Below are 26,150 nucleotides of genomic sequence, written 5' to 3'. Positions count from 1 at the left end.
TGCAGTAATTACAATTCCATTAATTAATCAACAATCCATATATGACCTATACAAAATATCTACTTTCCCCATTAACATAAAAGAGACAAATTCCTTCATGAGCATCATCCCAGAAGCGGAATATATGTTAATAGATCAAGACAGGAGAAAATACGCACTAGCAAATGCCCAAGAATTAAAGAATCGCGTGTCATTTAAAAATTTGGTCTGCCAACGAACATTACCAATATATAACGTAAAAATAGGATCATGCATGCTAGATCTGTTCCTGAAGGAAACACAGCAACAAAATATTCCCGACTCTTGTGAAGCCCTAATAGGAAGTACCAAAAGAGAAACTTTCATTAATTTACGGAACGATTTATGGTTATTTACAGTACCTAAAAAGACGGTAGGAACCCTATCCTGCTACAACAATACAGCAAAAATTGACCCAAGTTTTCGAGCCGAAATATTGTTACAGGACGTTAAAACTATTACAATCAAACAAGGTTGCAGACTTGTAACTAAAGAAACAACTGTGCAAACACCTCTAATCACAACCAGCACTAACGTCATGAGCCCGAAAATAATAAACTTTCAAGGAATAAACTTGTCTTTCACAATTCCGAATATAAATAATGAGGAATATAAAACATCCATATGGCCAAAAATAGAAAAGATTAAAGGTACAATGTAATTAACAAAAATAAAGGAAGCATTAGATTTGTAAATACCCTTATTCATTGACGAAGACCAAAGGTTAAAATACGTGGAGAGTCAATACGGATTATTCTCACCAAATTCATGGTATAATATTATAATCACTATATTCATGGTATTTCTTATTCCACTAACAATAAGAGCGCTACTAACAATTAACTATGGAAAACTCTTGAAGCGAAAAAGGATAAATAATGATATAATTGAGGCACAAGAGATGCATCAATTAAACCCTACTGCTCCTGATGACATTTCAGTCATTTTAACAGGGAGGATGTGAGGATACAGGAAAACTGAGAGGTCTTTTCCCATACGTTCACATATCCTTTTCCTACTGTAGGAAATATTGTTGGTGTATAACAGCTAAAAGGCTATGATGCAATAAACAGTATTTCTTTTTGGCGTATACATCAAAAATACTTTTGGCCGAAAATCTTATGTAAATATAGACCTCCAACAAGTACGGAAAATAAGTTAAATTCTTTTCTTATGTGCAAGAGAATTAAGAGGTCGTCTCTTGTAATTTTACTACTCTATTTCCAAACTAAAAATATTCCAAGGCATGGTGATTGAAAGGCTATGATGCAAAATTGTATTAAACCTTTGGATTAAACAAAATAACAACCAAATAACAATTTGTTGGGTAACATTTGGTGTAAAAATAAAATTAATTGCTACTAAAATGAAATGCAACAATCATTGACGAAGACAACTACAGAAGAATCAGGCTCTCAAGGGGATCTACACAACCTAGGAGATCCACATCACTGAGATGATTCTGTCTCCCATTTCATTGAGGATCATCAACAAAGTCTTTCCATTATAATTCCTCAACTATTTGGCTCACATGAAACAATCTTGATTAGAATATCCCTTATTTTATACATACGTTAAGCTCCCAAGATTCAAGGAAAACTAACAGCAACATTCATAGAATTAAACCCCCTAGTGACATTGCAAATAAATACCCTCCCCTTCCTCCACTGAAACAGCTGGCACTTCCTTCTAAAGAAAGACAATTAGAGGAACTAGGCGCAACTAGGCGCCTACTGACGTAGACAATTAAGATTATTTACTTCTTTTTTTTTGGCTTTTAGTGCCGTGTAATTTTATTTGTTTTTCTTTATATACGCATACCCTATCCAAAATAATTCAAATGTTTAAAAATTAAATAAAATTTACAAAAAGAAGTAAAAATTAATTGCAACTTCAGTAGAAATTACAAAATCATAACCAGAATAAGAAGGAGATACGGATGTTGATCAATTCAATACCAAATTCGCTCAATTTTTGAGATGACAAAAATTGACTTGAAAGTGTTCAAAAAATGCTACTCCTAATATTGAACGGACAGGCACCAATATTTTTGAAACAAATCGAAAATACCATAGGCTAAGAAGCCACCAGAACAATTCACTCAATAGAGTTATTGCAACAAGCCCTGCAAAAAAGATTCATTGACACAAGTTCAATGAATAAACTAAAACACGGTTAAATTATCGATAAATACTGTAGAAAATAAAACCCCTATAAAATCAGGAGATTCTTCTCCACGATTGTTCTCTAGAGAATCATCACCAGAACCCGTTCGAAATCAAAATCGAACCCCGACAACTCCAAGACAAATACGTTTTGCCCCCAATTATCAATTGAGCTCACCAACCAGTAACCAACCAATAAAGTGTTAAACCTGTAATCGATTAGGCCATATAGCCCGGAACTGTTGTGTGAACGACAATTATCACCCCAGTTTTACAGGGACAAGCAGCCGTTTGTACAGGGGGACAAACTATAAAGGGTACGCAACAAATGGTAATCGAGGGCACACTTTCTTGACAAGAGGTAATCACTAAAATCCAAACGAGAATTTCCAAAGCAATACACATCAGTATCGCCGGAGAACAAAACAACCTTATAATGGTTGGAATTGGAATACAAGAGGTAGTTATACCAGCCGACAGGAACAATATAACAATTCCACTTCAAATAGTAATCAAACAAACCAAATTAGATCAAATCAAATTTCTACATCTAACATCTGGGAGCCTCAGGGAAACAATACAAGCCTCCATAACTCGTAGGACCAAAATTTCGCGGCAAACATTTTTAAAGGTCACCAACAGTGATCACACCATTTTTATGTGCAGCAAACAATAAAATGTTACCGATATTTAAGGATATTTGGGTAGCAAAATATTCATGTCTCAGCCCTTTTAGATTCAGGGGCAATGGTAAATGCGATAAATGCATTCGTATTTAACAAATTGCCCAATTATATTATACGGCAAATGAGTAATATATGCTCCAGCCTGTCAAGTGTAACCGGACATGATCTGGACGTGAAAGGATCTGTGTATCTAACCATACGTACGGATAACAAAAACTTTCCTACTCGATTAATAATTTGCTAAAACTTCCCAGACGAGGCTAATTTTATAAAACCAATAAAATATTATTTTACGTTGCAAACTCAAAATTCGTCTACCTGACAAATAATAAAAGAATGATAAATAACATAAAAACTAATCGAATAAAGGAAAAAATATGCAATATGAAAGAGTATAGAGAAAAATAAATTGATGAAATTTCCAATTTATGGAAGAAATTTGCAAATATAGAGCCTGCATTGAAAGAACCAATGGATATATTCTGAATTTAATAAAGGAAAATCTTAATGAAAAATACTATGGATTTCTAGTGTGTCAGACTAAAATTCCTCCGAAATCAATTCAGAGTTCAAATATCGCAAATGCTAGAGCCAACAAATGATAAAAATAAAATTTGGGTGGCCTCACCAATGGAAGATATCCTGAAAAATCTAACATATGAAGAACAAATTATAAATTACGAAAGAGCTGAAGTTTATATTTGAGTAAAAAAGACTCACGCAAATGATCTGATTACCCTAAACAAAGGAACATGTTTAGTGGAAATACAAGTAGTATCGAAGACTGATATAAATAATTGGAAAAAATCGGAAAAGAACTTCGTAAACAACATAGATTACCCAAACTGACCATGAATACCCCCTATCAAGAAATCAATTTCTTCAGAAATTTGATCTAAACCACATAACTGACACCTCATTGGAACAAAAATTATACAACCTACTGTGGGAAATTAAAGAGGTTTTTTCGACATCTGAAGACGACATGGGACTTTTCCCATTTTACAAAAAATGCAATCCAAACTACGGGATTATCAGTGGCAAAAAATCCCTATCGTATCCCATATAAGCATAAAGAATGGCTAATAAATAAAATGTAGAAGCTAGAAAGAAATGAGAACAAATATATGTATATAATATTCCACTTAAAGAAACCGATTGGATCGATTGTTGAAAGTCAGGACAAATCAATTTTAAAACAGATTTCAAGCGACTGTAGTTTGTGGGTATTAGATTTAAAAGGAGATAGATAACAAGGTTATCGAAATTCACGAGGTTTCCTTCTATGAGGGGGTACAGTTAAAAGGGGTTCAAAAAATTTTCAAGTGTGAGATAACAGTGTGCTCACTCAATTTCTATGGGTTTGCAGGTGGGCTAAAATTTGAGAGGATTTTCTAGAAGCTTTATTTCTGTCAAAATGTCAGTTTTTGTTGATTTAAGCCCAAAGAAACAGCTAAGATTACATTTAGATTTAGTTATATTTAGTATATACTTTGGGTATTGCTTACTTTGAGGTCATAGATAAGCAAAACAGTGCTGATGACCTAGCCTTTGATCTTAAGCCTTGTGTTTGTGCGTAAATTGTATTCTGTTTGGGGCTATCGACATGTAATTTCAACAGTAAACATAATCATAATTGGTCTTCTCTATTTAATAATTTAATGATAGAGTTACGATTCTTATGATTTATATCTTATATCGTTTCTATGTTGATTGTGTTACGTTATGGATCTTTTGATTTTGTTCTTATGATTGTAAAAAGTACTTATTTTTGTTCACAGATTTTCTTCACTTTGCTCTTTTTTCCCCTAACATTATGAACTTTCATTTAGCGGATTTGCGCCCCTTTTTGTTTTGATAGGATATAAATAAAGTTTTATAAAGCAGTTGGTTGTCCAATTTTATTTCAATTTCCAGTTAATCCTGAAAGGAGCACTCTGATTGTGGTAAAAGAAGATGGGTCTTGATATTGGAGTGTAAGGCAACTGGTGCCCAACAACCTGATATTATATGGTCCAAAGAGAGCTATGGAAAACATAAAGAATGGAAGCGAAATTTTTTGATAATGGAGAAATTTTTAGCGAAACACTAACAATTTCAACACTAAAAATTTCCAACATCGATAGAAAAGAAGCTGGTTCATATGAATGTGTTGCTACTTTTTTTAAGAAAGAAATGAGGTTGTCCAATTTTATTTCAATTTCCAGTTAATCCTGAAAGGAGCACTAAGATTATGGCAAAAGAAGATGGGTCTGTGACATTACAGTGTAAGGCAACTGGTGCCCACAACCTGATGTTATATGGTCCAAAGAGATATGGAAAATATGGAGAATGGAAGCAAAATTTCTTTGATAATGGAGAAATTTTTAGTGAAACACTAACAATTTCAACACTAAAAATTTCCAACACCAATAGAAAAGCAGCTGGATCATATGAATCTGTTGCTAATTTTTTTTTTTTATAAGAAAGAAATGAGATCGTAAGACCAAGCACAAGTCCATATTCTGCACCCGTTATTTTGGTCACCCCAAAAAATAATGATCTTAGGTTAATAGTAAATTATAGAGCCCTAAACAAACAAAAGTTAGCGACAAATTTCCTCTACCTAGAATAGATGAAATTCTAGATCACATATGAAATAAGAATAAAATATTTACTACCCTAGGTTCAACACAAGGTTATCATCAAGTTAAAATAGCCCAGAATGAAGTATTTAAAACTGCGTTCTCCAAAACAGAGTGTGGCTCTTATGAATATTTAAGAGTACCTTTTGGACTAAAAACGAGTTCAAGTGCATTATGTAGTGCAATTATTGTGAAAGTGCATTATTGTAAAGAGATCTAAATAACATAATTCATTTTGTTGAAGACGTCGTTTGTATGGATAATAATTCAGAAGAACATTTAGTAACCTCAGCAAAAGTATTTGAAAAATTTAGAGAAGGAAATTTAAAATGAAGACCAGAAAACGTATTTTTCTTCAAACAAACAAAAATATAGTTTTGACACAAGGACAAATTCCCCCAGACCCTCACAAATAAAATCAGTTAAAAATCTCAAAAACCCTCAAACTATTAAACAATTGAGAGGAATTCTAGGATTAATGAGCTATTTTAGGAGATTCATAAGGAATTACTCACAGGAAGCAAAACCACTAACTGACCTTATCCAAGCAAATTCACAAAAAATTACTTGGTCAATAAAAGCTCAAGATTCCTTAGATTACCTAAAAAAAGGCACTTATTTCAGAATCTATCTGATCATTACCAGATTTCTAAACAGAAAAATTCGTTGTTATATCGGATGCCTCAACTAAGGGAATTGGGGCAATCGAATCCCAAATAATAAACGGAGAAGAAAAAGTTATTGCGTAGCCTAGCGTGTCAATTATACATGCACTCTATGTGTTTATGCAATAAAGGCTGACTAAAGTGTTAGATTAGATAAAGCAAAAAACAAAAACTAAAATATTGTTCTTGTGTCTTTAAAAGTGTGTATTATTGTGTGTGTATTGTTTTTTATTTGTTAACTTCTGCAAGTATTAGTGTTGTGTTTGTGCTTTTGTTTCTAGTGTTATAAAAATGGCTGAAATTCCACCTCATGATGGAAAAATAGAGTTTAAAGATAAAATACCGTTATTGACAAATATTAATGAATACGACGATGAATTTGACAAGAATCCAGCTTATGTCCTGGGGAGGGAGGTTTTGGAAACACTTTCTAGAACTGATTTTGGTACTGATGAACATAATAACGCTGTGGCTACACGTGATAAATTGAATGAGGAAATTAAAGAAGCTAACAAAAAGACTAATGAAACTATGCGTGCTCAGGGATATGACCCCGCAGTATATAGTGCCGAACAAATGATGTTGGTTTTACCTGCTCAAATCATTCCTGCACAGAAAGCGTCAACAGTACCAAAACCTGTCCCTTTACCTACTGGTAAACAAGGTAGAGCACCAGCTTCAAAACCAATTCAAGATAAATGTGGTGTTTCTAGATATGAACAAGATGTTGAAAATTTTGGGGAGAATGAAGGTATTGAAAAATACGATGGAATTCAAAAAGAAAAGAAGCAATCTGTTGATTTACCAGTGCGAGAATATGATGAGGACGTTCCGGACCCCGAAGACGTTAAACAACTACTATATTTGTTCGAATTGTCCAATGGTCAAGACGCTTATTCCCACGAAGGGGTAACTATCGGGTCATTACGCAAGAAGGAATATTTAGTCATCCCACCTGATTACACTGTTCCAAGGATTGGGCCAGAACATGTTCTAACACAAAATGCTAGGGACCAGCTAGAAATGCGGCACTTCTTCCAGATTGCTTACTTAAATTCTAAAGTATTTGCAGATGACCTAACAGATTCTAACAAAGACATTGCTGCGGGTTTTGTGCGGGCTTTCATAGTAAAAGACGGTTGGCTAGATCCTGATGATTTGTACGAGGTGAGGCGGGCTGATGTTACAGAAATGCCTAGTAAGAAAAATCTTCAAGAATTCAAGAAAAGGATTGTTAGTAGTCAGGATAATAATGTTGAAATAAAATCCGGATCATTAGTAGTAGATATAGAAAAATGCTCTAAAGTGGCAAAACTTATACCTATGGCGGCTGAGTTGGTTTTTAGGACTCGAGGACATCATTATATTACTGATTTATCAGATGAATATAAACAGGCTTACTCTAACATTCTTAAAGCTTGTTTAGCTGGTGACATTGTTGGTTACTTTCCACCGAATTACCTATTTCACAAAATTGCGCATTTTGTATCTGTCAACAGAGCTTATGATGTAATCCAAACGAGTGTATCAACTCAAGCCACTGAGGTACCACGAGCTATACAGATTAGGGCAGGAGCTACACCAGCTGGCACGGCTGTTGTTTGTTCTTCAGTTGCAGTTATTGCTCAAATGAGGAACAAGTATTGGTGGAATGAGCTGTATGGGTTATGTAAGACTGATATTGAAAAAATGGTGAAAATGAATAAGCTCATAAAACAAGACCCAAGGAAATGGCATATAAATCATATCGCATACAGATGCCCGCGGTTGACTCCATCCGAGTCATCGATGTTGGAAGATGCGCAAATGCCCGCCGCTTCATTGGCACCTATTGTACAAGCATATATTACTGCTACGGTGGATAGTTCTAGAGGCACAGCAAAGTCATCATTGGTAAGCATAAAAGCAATAGCCAAATATGCTCAAACGGACTCGGGCACATTAAGAGCTATGACCCACTTTTTCAAGAAGTCTTTTTCAAGTGCAGGTAGGGCTACAAACTTAACTGAAGTCCTTGGAAAAATGTCAAATAACACACCGAATGATCCATTTATGGACTATATTGTAATGTGTTTTTTCAGTATGAAAGTATATTCTATGTGGACGTATATATATAACCGTATTATATTATTGTATTTCTGGTATGGAATATATTCAAACTAGGCTAGTTTATATGTTCAATGTTTTACATGAGTGCAATGTATTGTGCGTTTCCAAGTGTGTAACATGTTTTCGAATTAGTTAGTAGACATAACCGAGTGCTTTAGAAAGTGCTTTAATGCTTCTGGTACCCTAGATACGTGTATCCATGATACACTTACGAGATACAAGATACATGGCACAGTACTGATGCATGTTTAAATGAAGTTTCACCTCAAATCAGCGATGAAGCTTCTTCAAAGAAATTCACTGAATCGCGAGTGTTTAATGAATATCCAAGATACAGCTACAAGATACAAGACAGTAGAACAGCAATAGTTGAAAAGAATGCAGGAGATGGCAAACGGACAAAACAGGAAGATTTGGCACAGAAGACGAAAAAGAACAAGAGTAAAATGGACAAGGAAGACAAGAAAAAGTAAAAGAGACAAAGGAGACACGAAAAAATTGATTCAAAATCGAAAGGCTGCAAAAAATAAGGGGAAAAAGCTGAGAAATTTATTTTGAAGAAGCAAGTTTTAGATCTTGTGCGGGAAAATCAACAAATGGAAGAAACGAAAAACAGTATAACGTACGCTTCTCAGACCCTAAACCTTGGAGAAAGCAATTACTCAGCTACCCGGCTTGAATTATTGTCAATTATACACCAACTAGACAAATTTCGACTGTATCTATTGGGAACCTAATTTAAACTAAGTTTAGATCATAAAAGCCTTCAATATCAACAGACTTTCAAAAAGCCGACGGGGATACTTGCACGATGGATCCTAAAAATTCAAGATTTAGATTATAAATTCGAATATCTTAAAGGAAAACACGCAATCCCTTTGAACAATGAATCCGAGAAAGTTAACGCAATAAAGCCAAAATACTACTCAAAAAAGAAATAAAAAATAAAACCGACAATCCTATGAAGGAAGAATGCAAAGACAGTCTACTTTCATTAAATAACATAAAAATATGTAAAAAAAAAGGAATCTGTGCTGTCCTAATATATTATTTCCTATAAGACGAAGAACTACCTAATGCCCCGATAACTTTCAAAAAAGAAATTGACAATTTTTATTATGACTTAGATGAAAAAATATTGTACAGAATTATGACTTGACTTAACTTGACTTCATGCTCCTGCCGAAATGATTCCGGCGTCGAGAGTGATGCTACATGGTGCCTCCATTTGGACCGGTCTCTTGTAAGGATGTGGACATCCTCCTGAAAGAATAAATAAATTAGGACTAAATACATTTGGGAATAAATAAAACCTTCCATTAACTAAGCAGTAATTTTTCTTTACTTCAGCATTAACAAAATTGAAGGATTACGCGAATAGCTGTGAAACATGTAACTGGTAAAATTGAAAACAGAAGTAAACAATTTTCTAATATTTTAGGAATTTAAACAAAAGAAAATAGAAGAGATTGACATGAAACCATCCTCTATTTAACAAATGCGATTAATACATTTTTCTCCCAAGTTGTACGTGATAGCTCATTTTATATACTATTCGGACAAGATTTTCGAATCCCGTAAGATGAGATTATGAAGTCAAGACAATAATACTCTAATGATTCCGTAAAATATCCAGCCAAAAATATCCAGAATGTCAAAGATGAACTCGATTTTCAAGTAGGAGATTGCGTTTACTTAAAAAATGAAAACAAATCGGACGGCAAAAAGCTCTCTGACCGATACACCGGACCCTACAGAATAATAAAAAATATGATAATAACGTTACATTTAAACTATTAAAACCAAAAACGGGAAAAATCTATAGAACGCATGTCAGTCGTATAAAAAGGGCAAAATTCACAGAAACATGGACCCCTCAACCTTCAACATCGAATACCTCGGAGGACGAAAATGATCCACCTCGCTCTAGACTATCTGAGCTTAAACCTTTTCAACAAGGATATTTTGAAAATAGTAGTGACGAGGAGAAATTTAAGGAATTTCTAACGATGACAAATATGGTTACCCCCCAGAAAAAGTACCCCCGTCATGCGGAGACGGAGGAAAACCGACTCATCTTCAAGTGAGGAGTCAGAAGCATTGGACGATACGATTTCTCCACAAACACAATTTTTCCCAGATAGAATATCAACCCCTAATCATCCAAAACGCTTCCCCGACAATTTGGCACACCCTATTACACCAATAGACCGACCATTGTCGTTACACGATGAATTAAATAAGGCTATACAGACTCCTGGGGACATAGAGTCAGAAAGAGTCAACCAGCCCCAAAGACAGAGATTACGAGTAGCAATGGATCTTATTAATTATCAGATTAAGACTAGACAAAGTACATTTAATGCTAGTCCGGCCACGGGTGAACAACAGTATCACAACATAAAAGTATCAAAAGCAAAACCAAAGGACTGGGTTTTTTGGAAGGAAACCATGATGCAATCAATTCCCCATCCTCCTGAGGATATGGCTTTCAAACAATGGAGGCACCCCAAGAAAACGTTTGAATCCTCCCAAAGCTCCCAAGAATCCTTCAATTCTCCCGAGCCAAGAAATCAACAAGACGAGTCAATTAGTATCCCTCTACTTCGCGAGGAGAAGAAATTTATGAAGGTCAAGCAAGGTCAACACCTAAATCTCAAATTTCTTCTTCAAAAGAACCAGATTCTAAATCTACAAATACCAGTTCCTCAGATACTGACAGTGAATCAGACGCAGATAAGCTCAAGGACTCAGAAGGAACAAGACCACATAGTGCTACTGCCCAAGCTAAAAGGGCACAACTAAAAGGTCAAAAATTCCTTAAGAAACAGTATAAAAATTTGATTTAATATCGCTAGCAAAGCCAAAGAAGAAAACTGAGCCTAAAGAAGAAAAGGTAGCAACAAGATCAGGCCGAGTTGTCAAAAGACCAGATAAATTAGATTTTTAATAAGCAATCTATCGGCCTGGAGTAAAATAAAAATAGTTATTTATTGAAAAAATCAAGATAATTCAAAAAAAATTAATTTAATTTAATTCTGTGCCGCTAGGAAACCACGCCGTAATAAACTACCCTAAAAGAAAATACTTTTTAGGAAGTCTGCTAAGACAAAAATTGAAAAATTGACCTGCTTTGTCAAAAAGCGATCAGTATTTTAAGTAAGTCACGAATCATCTTTTTTAACAAGAATAATAAAAAAAAGTGCAACTGTTTTGTTAACATGTTCTACCGCAAAAATAATTCCTAAACGTAAAAGCTTATTAACACCACTATAACTAACACTTGCCCTACAGGAGTCGCTGTCCTTTTATCTAATGTAAAATTAAAATATTGTAAAACATAAAGGCCTATCGAGATCATCGTCGAACAATAGTCAATTAAAGTTCATCATTAGCCTTAAACAAAAAAAAAATAATAATAAATTTCAAATAATCAAGTGACAACGAGCGTCCTCGTGAGCTGTGCTCGAAGAACCAAACTTGTTCCAATTTGCTTATACAATAACTTTGTATCACTCCCTTATTCCTTTTGGGCATATTCTTAGTTCATTTCTTGCTATTCAATAAATTTAGTGGCATCGAACAAATTAACTTTTAGCTAAAAACGTCATTAATACAGCTATAACTTGCGACACCTAACAAGCATTTACATTTGGCATCGAAACTATTTTTTTTAATTAAGATTGTAAGTAAGACTTGTAATTCTACTCGAATAAAAGACCTTTTGAAATTATTGTCGGATAATTTACCGGACAAAGTAAGAACAACTTATTATTCAATAGAAAACTTTCCTAAGGACCCCATCCAATCCTCCCCGCGGTATTAAGGTCGCGCTTAAATACTTTTTTAAACTATTCTAATTTCTTAGTTACTAATTCCACCTCTATTAATTAATTATCTAATTTTCTCCGTAATTCTGGGCAAAGCAATTATAGACAAAGAATTTATTTCAATTATTCATGCTAAGGAAAATGCAATTTATTTGGCCGCAATGTTAGTTCAAGACGAAAATTGTAAAGAAGTATTCGCAGAAGCCTGGAAACTAAATTATGATTTAACGAAATTTAAACCTCAAACGTATAAATATGGGCTAAAATTAGCAAACACCCCAAAATATCGACCTGCAAGAGGGGAAGTAAAAAAAACCTCGAACAAAAGCAAAAAAGGTAAAAACTTAACAAGTGTACAATTAACAATAAGAAAATTACAGCAAAAATTTAATATCCGCTACTGGTTTTGCAAAGGCCCGACCCAAACAGATCTCCTTTAAACTGATAAATATAAAAACCCGAAAATATGCTATAAAATCGAAGAAAATAAAAATTGTATTAAATATGAAGGGGTACATCATTCATTAGAGGAAATCCGGTATTACGCAAAATTTTTATATGATCCGAGCGCACAAGAATATGCCTTAAAGGGGGATAACATTTTCTTAAGACGTAAAAAATCTAAACAATCAGAAAAAGACGCATATAAAAACGAGTTATCTTACAAAAAATTTTAGTTCCTAAATACAAAATATTATTTTTAGATCCGTAACCAGAAGGAACCCAAATCAGGTAAAAATCCACTCAACTATCCACTTATACTAACCGGGGAAAATGTCGTATAAAAGAACCTTATACAATATAGATCCTAATGTTCTAAGACCTTTGGAATTCGTCCAAACCCAAATACCCACAAGACGAGACTTTTGGCTTCCAAATAAAACCCAGAGCTTACCAGATTTCTCAAAAATAAGTCATGAGACAAACGAAAAAATCTTAGAATCGGCTATGAGAAATGCATTAAGAAATTTGCGTTACGACATTCTTCGATCCTTGCTGCGCGTTCCAATTATCCCTAGCGACAATTTGATAATTGAAATAATGGTCATATTGCTAATAGGTACCTTTTCGCCAGAGATAATGAGAAAAAACTATGGATACAAGCAAAGATTCTCTCTATACAATTTTGCAGTACTTCTTTGTTCAATCCCCCCTAAGAAGTGTCCGTTGATTGCGTCCCTAATATGTGAAAATTTTTGATTAACACCACTTGCAGAGGAAAATTTTGAGTTGCCTTAGCCTTTAAAATTCTTAGCAATGCTAATGGAAGTAGATTATAGGATATTTAACGAAAATCTTTTCTTTAAAATCAACGAGAACCACAAAATACACAATTCTTACTGGATCAATAACTCAATTCATTACTTATATCTAGAACAATACGAAGGATTAAAACGTTTAATAAATAAGTTTTATAAAATCGATGAAAACAATGGGTCAAAATTAGTAAAAGGGAAAGATATTTTAATATATGAAAAAATAATAAACTGCATAAGTCCGCTATGTTTCCATAAACAACTGATTTTCAAAAGAGTTCGAATTACTCCAAATAAACCAAGTTTAAAGGAGCTGTGTAGAAAAAACATACGTTTAGTAATGAGAAAAACAGACATTCACAACACTTTGGCTAATCTAGCACTCCCCGAAAATCTTAAACGGTATTTACTATACATCGAAGATATTCTTGGAAACAGCAGCCAAGAATATCGATTGACATTTATGACTCCACACCTACAATACGAAGGATTAAAACGTTTAATAAATAAGTTTTATAAAATCGATGAAAACAATGGGTCAAAATTAGTAAAAGGGAAAGATATTTTAATATATGAAAAAATAATAAACTGCATAAGTCCGCTATGTTTCCATAAACAACTGATTTTCAAAAGAGTTCGAATTACTCCAAATAAACAAAGTTTAAAGGAGCTGTGTAGAAAAAACATACGTTTAGTAATGAGAAAAACAGACATTCACAACACTTTGGCTAATCTAGCACTCCCCGAAAATCTTAAACGGTATTTACTATACATCGAAGATATTCTTGGAAACAGCAGCCAAGAATATCGATTGACATTTATGACTCCACACCTATTAAAATCTGAAATAAACCAGACTTCAGGCCAAGGGCCAATATTAAGTATTCCAAATGACCGTGAATTAGACCGTTCAAATCCAATCTAACTACTATTCCTTTTAACAGTAGGTTAATACTAAAATAATTTCTTTTACGGTAAATATAGACCTTTCATAATAAAAAAAAAGAAAAATCGACACATCACTAGCTCTATGAAAAAGTTTGTCAAAAAATATATAAGTCAACATAAAAATCATTAAGTTAATGTAACTTAATATTTTTTTTTGAAATTGGGTGACACCTGTCAAGGAAATTCAAGGAAAATGAGTAACCTTCCACCAACTTATTTTTTCGCCATTCAAGTAAAAAGCGCGCAAATAAAGGCAAAGGCCTCACAGATACAAAACCACTTGATTGAAAACGATACTAGTCTATCACAGGCTGTAATTGAACACAATTCTTTCCACATTACATTAAAAGTTATCCACCTAAAAAACAATAGTGAAGTTGAACTAATGAAAAATGCTTTCACAAGAGCCATGACAGCTTTTCAGCAAGAATTTAGCGAAAATCAAATACTACTTGACTTTCAAGGCGTCGGAGAATTCTCTGAACAAATTTTATATGCAAAATTAAATAATGAGACAGAATTCAAAGCACGCTTAAGACCTGTTTTAGAAAGAATCGCTGAAGAAGTCAGTGAAAGCGGTATACAATTCGCAAGCCAGGAATGCTGGAAGCCTCACTTGACATTAGTAAACATAAGAAAAGTATCCAGGCTAAGAAGGATGGCGAAAAAACTTCACCCCTCCTTAACATCTCTTTTTAAAAATACGAAATTCGGAGTCGAATTGGCAACAAGTCTCCAATTTTGTTCAATGCAAGGTCCAAACAACAAAGAAAATTACTATGAAATATTAACCGAAATTAAATTCGACCAAACAACCACCTAAAGGGATCTGGAAGAATTTGGAACAAGAAAATAAAATAGATAATACAATTAACAGGTATCTATATTGATGGGGAGTAGTTATAACATATATATATATACATATATATATATATATATATATATATATATATATATATATATATATATATATATATATATATATATGTATATATATATATATATATATATATATATCATTGCTATAAGCTTAATAACTCTTGACGTCACTAATAGCATAGTAACTAACCTATGTGTGTCTTTTCATACAATTAAAATTTTGCTTACAAGTATAAAAATATGTATTTTGCAAACCCAATATGTCTATAAATAAAACTGATTATCCTAATTATAATAAAAGTGAGCCTTAAAAACCTTAGATTATCTTTTGAATTAAACTCCTCTTATACAAATAAATAAATTCTTATTTTTTTAATAATATATAAACATATATTTAATTAAACAAATTTAAATTCAATCTACAGTTTATCGCCAAATAAGGTGTGAATTTAGAAAACAAAAAAAAAGGGGGGGAGAGAAGCATAGAAAAAATAAAATCGCAAAAATTTTAGCCTTACCAAGTTTTAGCTTCGTCTTAGCATAAAAAATGCCAATTCTGTAATAAATATACATCCTAAAAACTTAAAATATGAACGCTTAAATCCGTACGTATGAACAATAAGAAAAAAAGCATACCTGGCAAAACAACAGAACTCTGAAGGGCAAAATTGCTAGCCGTGACGTTCGAAAGTGAAAATCATGAATAGGCATTCGATCTAAGAGACTTGTGAAACATAAAACGTACAATGTAATGCATTGTATAATAAATAACCCTTGAGGAAACTTCTATCAATGGAAAAATGACTTACTACCCAAAAATATACTTCAATTAAAACACCCAACAAATGCCTTTCGCATAACAAGAGTGTGAAGGAATAATTACACTTGACAGATATATGCTCGCTGAAAAAAAAGGGCTATAAATATAAGTAAAAATAATATTAGAAAACATTATAACTAAAAAACCTGAAGCGATTTTTAAAGAATGTTAAATTATACCTGAAAACCGCATGTCGGATTTCAGACTCATGAAAAGTTACCACCCATTTTTTGAATTAACCAAATACAATGCAGGATCTCCGCCAGGCATTTAAAGAAATAACCAATCACAGTGCTAGATCTCAGTGATAGATATATATAATTCTGAAGCCCGATTATTTTGTCAAATAATTTCTGTTTATTTATGTAATCATCGCAAGCTAGATAATTATGTCAAATAACTTAATGAAAACTAAAACGCTATAATTTTAACTTTTTTTCTTTTTCAAAATAATAATAGAAAATTATACAAGACAAAAAAGTTACAAATTAACTTACCAACCAATTTTGTTTATATTCAAGGAAAAAATGCAATCATTTTTATATTCATTAAATTGAAACTATTACGTTTACCTATTTATTTATCTAACCTAAATTTCAACGTAATCTAGTTAACACTCAAAAATGTTAACTAGTTGTTCATAAACAAATTCAAGACATCGCTATATATAACGAATAATTTCGCTTAATGTTTACGGTGCACTGATTGGGAAAACACTCAAAGTGCTGTTCCGTGCGCCATATTGTTCCGTATATTGCGCCACATAATAAAAAAAATTTTGCGTTGCACAAAAAATACTTAATTCATTGTATAAAATAAATAATGCGACGCATAAAAAACTCTTAATACGCCGCATAAAACAATTTTTTCTTCTCTTACCGTACTTGGATAAGAAAAGAAGTGCATATATAAATAAAATAACTTAAATCCTTTTAACCTAAAAGAATTAATAAAATAATATTTCTAGTTAATCCTCAAGCTAATCCCACGATAACAGGTAAACCTAGATTATATCCTGCTTTGAATAAGAAAACTAACAAAATGCATGTAAGGAAAACGGTCAGTAACCCAAATCTTAAAAACGATGAACCAGAATACAACCTCCTAGACCGCATAAAACCGGGTTCTTATGAAGACTACAATAGTTTACCCAATTTCTACAAATTTAATTATGAAATTAATGAAATAACTTGGAACAGCTTGATCAGAAGAGCAGTAATAAATCTAGATTACAAATTTTTGAGAATGCCCATCATTATTAAAAGCAATGTAATAAGAGAGATAATGAATATAATATTATATTGCCGATTTTCACAAGAAGTAATCAGGGAGGGTTTTGAGTACATAAGAAAACTTTCATCAATCACTTTTGAAGCAATACTTAATAAAGTCACCAAGAGGAACTACCCCCTGATAGCAGACCTCATTAGCGAAAGTCTATATATTATGTGTGACGTAGATGGTTTCACAATTATCTGGCCTCTACATCTTATATTAATACTAGCAGAAAAAGACTTCAAATTGTCAATAAAATCAAACTTAATTCTTTCACTTTACGATAAATATATCAGTAATAATTCAGAAAATGACTTTTTTGAAGGATGTCCCATTTTACATAAGGAAGATTACGATACACTAAAGAAAATAACAGTAAACTTATGCAAGGGTAAACAAAACTTTTGGTCAGAGGTTTGTCCGGAAACAGACATCATCGTATCTGAAACTATTGTAGAATGTGTCAATCCTTCATATGGTTATAAGTTATTAAAATATAATATAATTCGCAATAAAACTAATCAATCGAGTTTCAAAGGACTATGTAGGGAAAAAATACGGACGATCATGCAAATAATGAACATAAACAATACATTAGAAAGTTTCCAAATACCAAAATGTCTAGTAGATTACCTGCTGTATATTAACATCGAAAACAGCGACCAAATATTAGAAATGAACTTTAGAACTTGTGATTCTTTAAAATCATAATTTAAAAAAGTTAATGAAAAAGGACCTATCTTCAATATTACAAAACTAATAAGAAATCTGTAGAAAAACTTATACTTTAATTTCTAATTAGAAAAAGTAACATAATTCTTTGGAGAATAGAATATTAATTTACTTTATACCAGTTTGTATTATATACTAATGCTATTAACACCTAATCTTGGTGGAAGTGGTGGAGAAACAAAAAAAATATTAAGGTGGTATAGCTCAAACACAGTTTAAACCCTCCCCCATAAAAAAATCTTATTTATACTAATCACTGAAATAACTTTTCTAGGAAAAATGAAGTTGATAACAATATTGATGACCCGATGTACCCATTCCAACACACAAGACATAATAAAACATGGAATAATTTTCAAACATGAAAATTCACTTCTAACCAGTAAAAACGCGTGGAAAATATTTATGAAACTAGATCCTAAACCATTTGAAACTTTATTCCAACAAGTAATAAGTAACAACAATCTCAACAATCGCAATAGGAAGAAAATCAAACAGGGCTTCTACTTCCAGAGGAGAGAAAATTTTCACAGGACAAGGAGCGTCAACACCAAAATCTCAAATTTCTTCTTCCAAAGACCTAAATACTAAATCATCAATCATCAGTTCTTTAAAAACTGACAGTGAATCAGACCGAGAAGAACTTAAGGACTTAGAAAGATAGAAGCCGCAATCCGCGACAGTACACGCGAAATAAGCGTAATTAAAGGTCAAAAATTCCTAAAGAAACAGTAAAAGAAATTTGACCAAATATCGCTGGCAAAACCAAAGAAAGAGATCCTCAAGCAAAACAAGAAAAAAAACACTAAATCAGGCAGAGTAATCAGAAAACCTGAAAAGTATGAATAAATATAATATGAAACTGTGCGTAAAATCAAATAGTAAGATTAAAAAACATAGGCGATGAATAAAAACGTAATTTCACAAGAACGGGGACAAAAACGTTCTTATAAACCCACAAAGTTGCCAGGTTCAACATGTATTAGTTCTTCAGATGTATCAAACATAACAAATCTACGAGGAATTATCAGTAAAGATTCATTACGACACTTAAAATTTTCACATACCAGGGAACAAAAGTATATTTTTAAATCCGTTTAGCGTCGTAAAACACCAATCCACTCCAATAGTACGTTCAATTTAAGCATAGACAAAACACTGAAAAAAGTGGATTAAACCTTTGGATTAAACAAAATAACAACCAAATAACAATTTGTTGGGTAACATTTGGTGTAAAAATAAAATTAATCGCTACTAAAATGAAATGCAACAATCATTGACGAAGACAACTACAGAAGAATCAGGCTCTCAAGGGGATCTACACAACCTAGGAAACCCACATCGCTGAGATGATTCTGTCTCCCATTTCATTGAGGATCATCAACAAAGTCTTTCCATTATAATTCCTCAACTATTTGGCTCCCATGAAATAATCTTGATCAGAATATCCCTTATTTTATACATACGTTAAGCTCCCAAGACTCAAGGAAAACTAACAGCAACATTCATAGAATTAAACCCCCTAGTGACATTGCAAATAAATACCCTCCACTTCCCCCGCTGAAACAGCTGGCACTTCCTTCTAAAGAAAGACAATTAGAGGAACTGTCAACTAGGCGCCTACTGACGTAGAAAATTACGATTATTTACTTCTTTTTTTTGGCTTTTCGTGCCGTGTAATTTTTATTTGTTTTTCTTTATATACGCCTACCCTATCCAAAATAATTCAAATGTTTAAAAATTAAAATAAAATTTACAAAAAGAAGTAAAAATTAATTGCAACTTCAGTAGAAATTACAAAATCATTACCAGAATATGAAGGAGATACGGATGTTGATCAATTCAATACCAAATTCGCTCAATTTTTTGAGATGACAAAAATTGACTTGAAAGTGTTCAAAAAATGCTACTCCTAATATTGAAAGGACAGGGACCAATATTTTTGAAACAAATCGAAAATACCATAGGCTAAGAAGCCACCAGAACAATTCACTCAATAGAGTTATTGCAACAACTACTACTACTACTACTACTAATAACTCACTGCAGCACCAAGCCGCCTGAGGCCAACACAGCTACGCACGCTCCTCCTCCAACCTAATCTATTTAAAGCCTCCCTCTTTACACCCTCCCAGGAAGTTCCCATTTCCTTTAAATCCTTATTTATGACATCCTCCCAACCCAGACAAGGACGACCTGCTTTCCGTGTAGCCCCAGACGGTTGGCCAAAAAGGACAATCTTTGGTAATCTGTCATCCTTCATCCGTAGAACGTGGCCTAGCCATCTCAACCTTTCTTTCATTATAGCCCCAGAAAGCGAGATTGAACCACACTTTTCGTTCAACCTACTGTTTGAAATACGGTTTGTCAGCCGGGTACCCAGAACAATCCGTAGGCAATTTCTCTGGAAAACATCTAGTAAATTTTCATCTGCTTTTCGGAGTGTCCATGCTTCAGAGCCATATTTGACCACTGTCATCACTGTAGCTTCCAATATTCTAATCTTGGTTTGTAGGCTTATCTTTCTATTCTTCCAAACTTTTTTTAACTGTGAAAAAACACCCTGAGCTTTAGCTATTCTACTTTTAACATCTTCACTGCTCCCACCATCTTTACTAATAATACTACCAAGGTAACTGAAGCTCCCAACCTGATCAATCTTTTCGTTACCTAAGGTCACCTGTTCATCTTCACTTATTCCTAACCTTAGTGACTTAGTCTTCTTAACATTAATTTTCAAGCCTATTTTAGCACCCTGAACTCGTAAAACCTCTAAAAATTCATTCATTTTTCTCACACTTTCATCTAATATGCTTAAATCATCAGCATAATCTAAGTCCAGGAGCGTTCTTCCTCCCCATTTGATTCCATGGTCTCCAATTGCCTTTCCTGTGCTCCTTAAGACGAAGTCCATCAAAATGATCCATATAAAGGGGGATAGAACACAACCCTGCTTAACTCCTGATTTAATACAAAACCAGTTGCTAACCTCATTTCCTACCTTAACCGCAGCAGTATTATTCTCGTACATAGCGCAAATCACTTTAATGTATTTTTCTGGTATACCATATAACGATAAGACCTTTGTTAACGCTGTTCTATCAACAGAATCGAAAGCTTGCTCATAATCGATAAAACTAAGGACCAAAGGTGTTTGACAACGAAGGGACTTCTCAATTATTAACCTAAGAGTGAAAACATGGTCGACACATCCTCTACCTTTTCTAAAACCGCATTGTTCTTCCCTTAAAACTTTGTCTACAGCATGTCTCAGTCTAAAAAGTATCATATTACTCAGTAATTTGCTACCTACAGAGACCAGACTAATGCCTCGATAATTCCGACATTCACTCTTGTCACCTTTCTTATACAGTGGTTTAATTAAGGTTTTCCTAAAATCATTGGGTACTTCCCCTTTTTCAAAAATCATGTTCATAATCTTCAGTAGCTTATTCCTAACCTCAGAGCCACCATATTTAAGGAACTCATTAATCATACTATCAGCACCTGGGGCCTTATTATTTTTTAGTCCTTCTAGTACTGTCGCTAATTCTTCCTCACTAAACAAATCTTCCTTCACATCCAAGGTATCACAAACTTTTTCATTTTCATCTATATCTTTTCCTGCAACTGTATCTCGGTTTAGCACATTCTCAAAATGTTCCACCCATCTTTCTTTAACTTTTTCCTTATCACTAATTGTGACCCCATTTCTATCTTTAACTGGGACTAGTCCGGATCGGCTACTCCCTTTCAATTTATTAACATGCCAGTATAATATTTTACTATTATGCCGTCTATCCGCATCTTCCAGATCCTCAGCAATTTTATCCATCGCCTCCATTTCACATCTCCTTAGTTCATATTTTAATGCTTTCTCCACTTTCTTTACATTCCTTTTGTTTTCATACGATCTATCGCTCAGATAATTCTTATACAAACCCCTTCTACTCTCTATTAAACCTAAAGCTTTTTCACTAATATTCCTAGTTGCTGTCTTAGCACTCTTCCCTAGGACACCATCAGCAACTTCACAAATTGTTTTTCTGAAATTATTCCATCCATCTTCCACATTGTCAAATTTTAAACCCTCAAGTTTAGTACTCAACTGTTCCTGGAATTTTTTTCTCAAATTTTCATCCTGAAGTCTACCAGCATCATAACTTCCCGGGAGGGAGTTACTCTTCCGAAATTTCAGCTTTAAATTAACCTTAGACACTACTAGATGGTGATCTTTACTTTTAACATCAATAACGGCACTCCTATACACCCTAGTATCTTGTATTGATCCTGCTAGTCTTCTGTTTACAATAACATAATCAATAAGGTTTGCTGTCTTACCATCACGTGAATACCATGTCAACTTATGGGCCATTTTGTGACCAAACACCGTATTGGTTATAACTAGGTTGTTATACCTACAAAATTGCAAAAGCCTATAGCCATTACTGTTTTCTTTTCCTACACCAAAATTACCTAGGCTAGGATACCATCTATCCCTATTTCTACCAACCTGGGCATTAAAATCTCCTAGCAAAAACACCATATTTCTACCTGGTACCCTGTCTATTTGCTCCTGTAACTGTAAGTAAAATTCATCTGAGTCACTAGTATCTCCATCAGTTGGTTCAATGGGGGCATATACTACTATAACTGATACCCTAAACTTTTTAGTCATAAAATGAGCAATTAGTATTCTATTATTAATACCTTCCCAGCCTAAACAAGACTTAGCAGCTTCCTTATTCATCATGAGCCCTACTCCCTGTCTATGTACCCCATCCTTCCTTCCTGAGTAAACAAATTCTATGTCACCTAATTTCATGCTTCCTACCCCTGGGATATGAGTTTCTGAAACTCCTAATAAATCCAGTTCAAACCGTCTGAATTCGTCAGTCAAAATGTCGATGCGATAGTCATTTTTTAACGTCGATCCCGGATACCAGTGCAGGATGGGGACCAACATATCTTCTCAAGTCTACACCGAAGCGCTTAAGCCGGCTTAGAACCGGACAGCAAGAAGTCCCTGGGACCTCCAGTAAGTTGGAGGCTTTGTGCAATCCTGGGCCCATCTTGGTCACAACATGGTTTTCAGCACTTGGCGATGCTCTTCTATCAACAAGAGTCGAAATCCTGCACAGACAGTCCCAAGCCTATTACCTCCGACTCATTATATATTCAAGCCTACAAATATTATGCTACTACGGGGAGGCAGCCCATAGTAGATAAATTAGCTAGGAAGAGGTTTTTCAGCCCGAAAACGCCCATCAAAACAAACCAAGCCCAGAAAATTATCCAATAATCAGAATCCCGTACGAGTGCTGTGTTGTTTACTAGGCTATAATTTCCTCGAGGGGCGCCACTCCTCAAGTGGGAAAAATTGACCGCAAGTTTCCCAGTCTTGCAGGTACCCCGAAAGGGTCGAGGCAGCCCTTTACAGAGGCCGTTGTCCATAAATCTGGATCTTACGCCCTGCCGCAGTTGTCCTCCTATAGAGGATCCTCCCACGATGGTGTTCTGCTTCACCATGCAATTTAACCCATTACTGGGAGAAGGTTTGTAACTCATCTGACGCGTGAACACGGCAGTTGGCCCTGCTGAGTGTACATTTGAGGGGCCTTCTTCCTCCTCCACCTGAAATTATGACCCCCAGGGGAGGGTTTCCCAGTTTCTATTATGGGCCCCACTGGGACAAGGTCCTACTTGGCCTAAGCCTCCTATGGAGCTACTCTACCTATCTATAGGGCTTACATATATACATATATATATATATATATACACATACATATACATACATATACATACACACATACATATACACATACACACACATACACATACATACACATATACTCACTAACGTGCAAATATATACCCTGAATTGGTATAGGCTAGGTCTGTATATGGTGAATATTAATTTCCTTTCTGATGCAAATGCACAATAACTTTGGATTCAGGATGCAATTCTGACTATAGAGATAAGTATTTTTCTTACTTGAAGTGTATGTGCAGAATTAGAAATTCTGCTGGTACTACAAAAGTAGACCTAAGTAGCCAATTTAGCCTGTCTGAAACATCTCACAAGCCAACACCTTATAAAAAACACCTTTGATAATTTAAATGAATAAGAAAACTTATTAGAAATTCTGCTGATACTGCAAAAGTAGACCTAAGTAGCCAATTTAGCCTGTTTGAAACATCTCACAAGCCAACACCCTATAGAAAACACCTTTGAGAATTTAAATGAAGAAGAAAACTTATTAGAGACTCTGCTAATACTGCAAAAGTAGACCTAAGTATCCAATTTAGCCTGTTTGAAACATCTCACAAGCCAACACCCTATAGAAAACACCTTTGACAATTTAAATGAATATGAAAACTAGTTAAAAACTCTGCTAATACTGCAAAAGTAGACCTAAGTAGCCAATTTAGCCTGTTTGAAGCATCTCATAAGCCGACACCCTATAGAAAAACACCTTTGACAATTTAAATGAATAAGAAAACTAGTTAAAAACTCTGCTAATACTGCAAAAGTAGACCTAAGTATCCAATTTAGCCTGTTTGCTTCAATTCAAATCAAATAGGCGGATGTCTGGATGGCCGCAGCGATGACTGACGATTCTTCTTAAATACCCTAAGTGCCTCTAAAGGCATAGGATTATCTAGTGTCTAAGATAAGCAACTCTAAGCCACATATGGGTAACACAATATCACACACTTTTGTTCTGTTCCAATGTATTCAAAGCTATACCCCGTGAGGCTTCAACTGCCTTTAAATCCAGTCTATTGCCTTTAAATCCTTTAAATCCTGCATTATGAGTGGCAAAAAAGCGCACGCTTTTGGTGACCTCTCATCCTCCATCCGTGAAGAAAATTGTGTTCTAAAGTTCTCCTTAGACATATGCTTTGGAAACATTTAGCAAAAGATTTGCAAAATAACGTAATTCTAAATAACAACTCTACATAAAAAACAAAAAACTAAAAAATATGTCAATATAACACAATTTTCTAGTGACGCTATAAATAACCACCGGGAACTTTCACTAAGAGATTGTTATTTTACAGAAAGAGCAAAACTAAAAGTTGACTAACATTGTAGACTAAACACATAATTTTCTATGTATAACAAATTTGCTTATGCAAAACAGCTATGCATAACAACATTTTACTTTATACTTTTACAAGATCTTTAAAACTATTAATAGTCGACAAGAACAGAATAGACTTCAGGAAATAGAACATGGTTGATTTGATCACTAATCAGCGTTGAGGGATACTAAAAAAAAAAAAAAAAAAAAAAAAAAAAAAAAAAAAAAAAAAAAAAAAAAAAAAAAAAAAAAAAAAAAAAAAAAAACTTGCAACAAGCCCTGCAAAAAAGATTCATTGACAGAAGTTCACTGAATAAACTAAAACACGGTTAAATTATCGATAAATACTGTAGAAAATAAAACCCCTATAAAATCAGGAGATTCTTCTCCACGATTGTTCTCTAAAGAATCATCACCGGAACCCGTTCGAAATCAAAATCGAACCCCGACAACTCCAAGACAAATATGTTTTGCCCCCAATTATCAATTGAGCTCACCAACCAGTAACCAACCAATAAAGTGTTAAACCTGTAATCGATTAGGCAATATAGCCTGGAACTGTTGGTGAACGACAATTATCACCCCAATTTTAGAGGGACGAGCAGCCGTTTGTTCAGGGGGACAAGCTATAAAGGGTACGCAACAAATGGTAATCGAGGGCACACTTTCTTGACAAGAGGTAATTACTAAAATCCAAACGAAAATTTCCAAAGCAATGCACATCAGTATCGCCGGAGAACAAAACAACCTTATAATGGTTTGAATTGGAATACAAGAGGTAGTTATACCAGCCGACAGGAACAATATAACAATTCCATTTCAAATAGTAATCAAAAGAACCAAATTAGATCAGATCAAATTTCTACACCTAACATCTGGGAGCCCCAGGGAAACAATACAAGCCTCCATAGCTCATAGGACCAAAATTTGGCGGCAGACATTTTTAAAGGTCCCCAACAGTGATCACACCATTTTTATGTGCAGCAAACAATAAAATGTTACCGATATTTAAGGATTTTAGGGTAGCAAAATATTCATTTCTCAGCCCTTTTAGA

At 34.1% G+C, this 26,150-nt stretch overlaps 1 long non-coding RNA gene across 1 annotated transcript in view; it reads right to left on the bottom strand.

Moving 5' to 3' along the window:
- Window positions 1-9,188: 9,188 nt before the first annotated feature.
- LOC136026671 (uncharacterized) overlaps window positions 9,189-26,150 on the bottom strand; it is a 108,499-nt gene continuing 91,537 nt past the window's right edge. Inside the window, exon 8 of the long non-coding RNA XR_010617386.1 lies at window positions 9,189-9,530. This is a non-coding gene — a long non-coding RNA (uncharacterized LOC136026671). The remainder of the gene's footprint in view (window positions 9,531-26,150) is intronic.

The sequence above is a fragment of the Artemia franciscana genome, chromosome 4, assembly GCF_032884065.1.
Source record: "Artemia franciscana chromosome 4, ASM3288406v1, whole genome shotgun sequence".
NCBI lineage: Eukaryota > Metazoa > Arthropoda > Branchiopoda > Anostraca > Artemiidae > Artemia > Artemia franciscana.
This window is presented reverse-complemented; position numbering and strand designations above follow the sequence as displayed.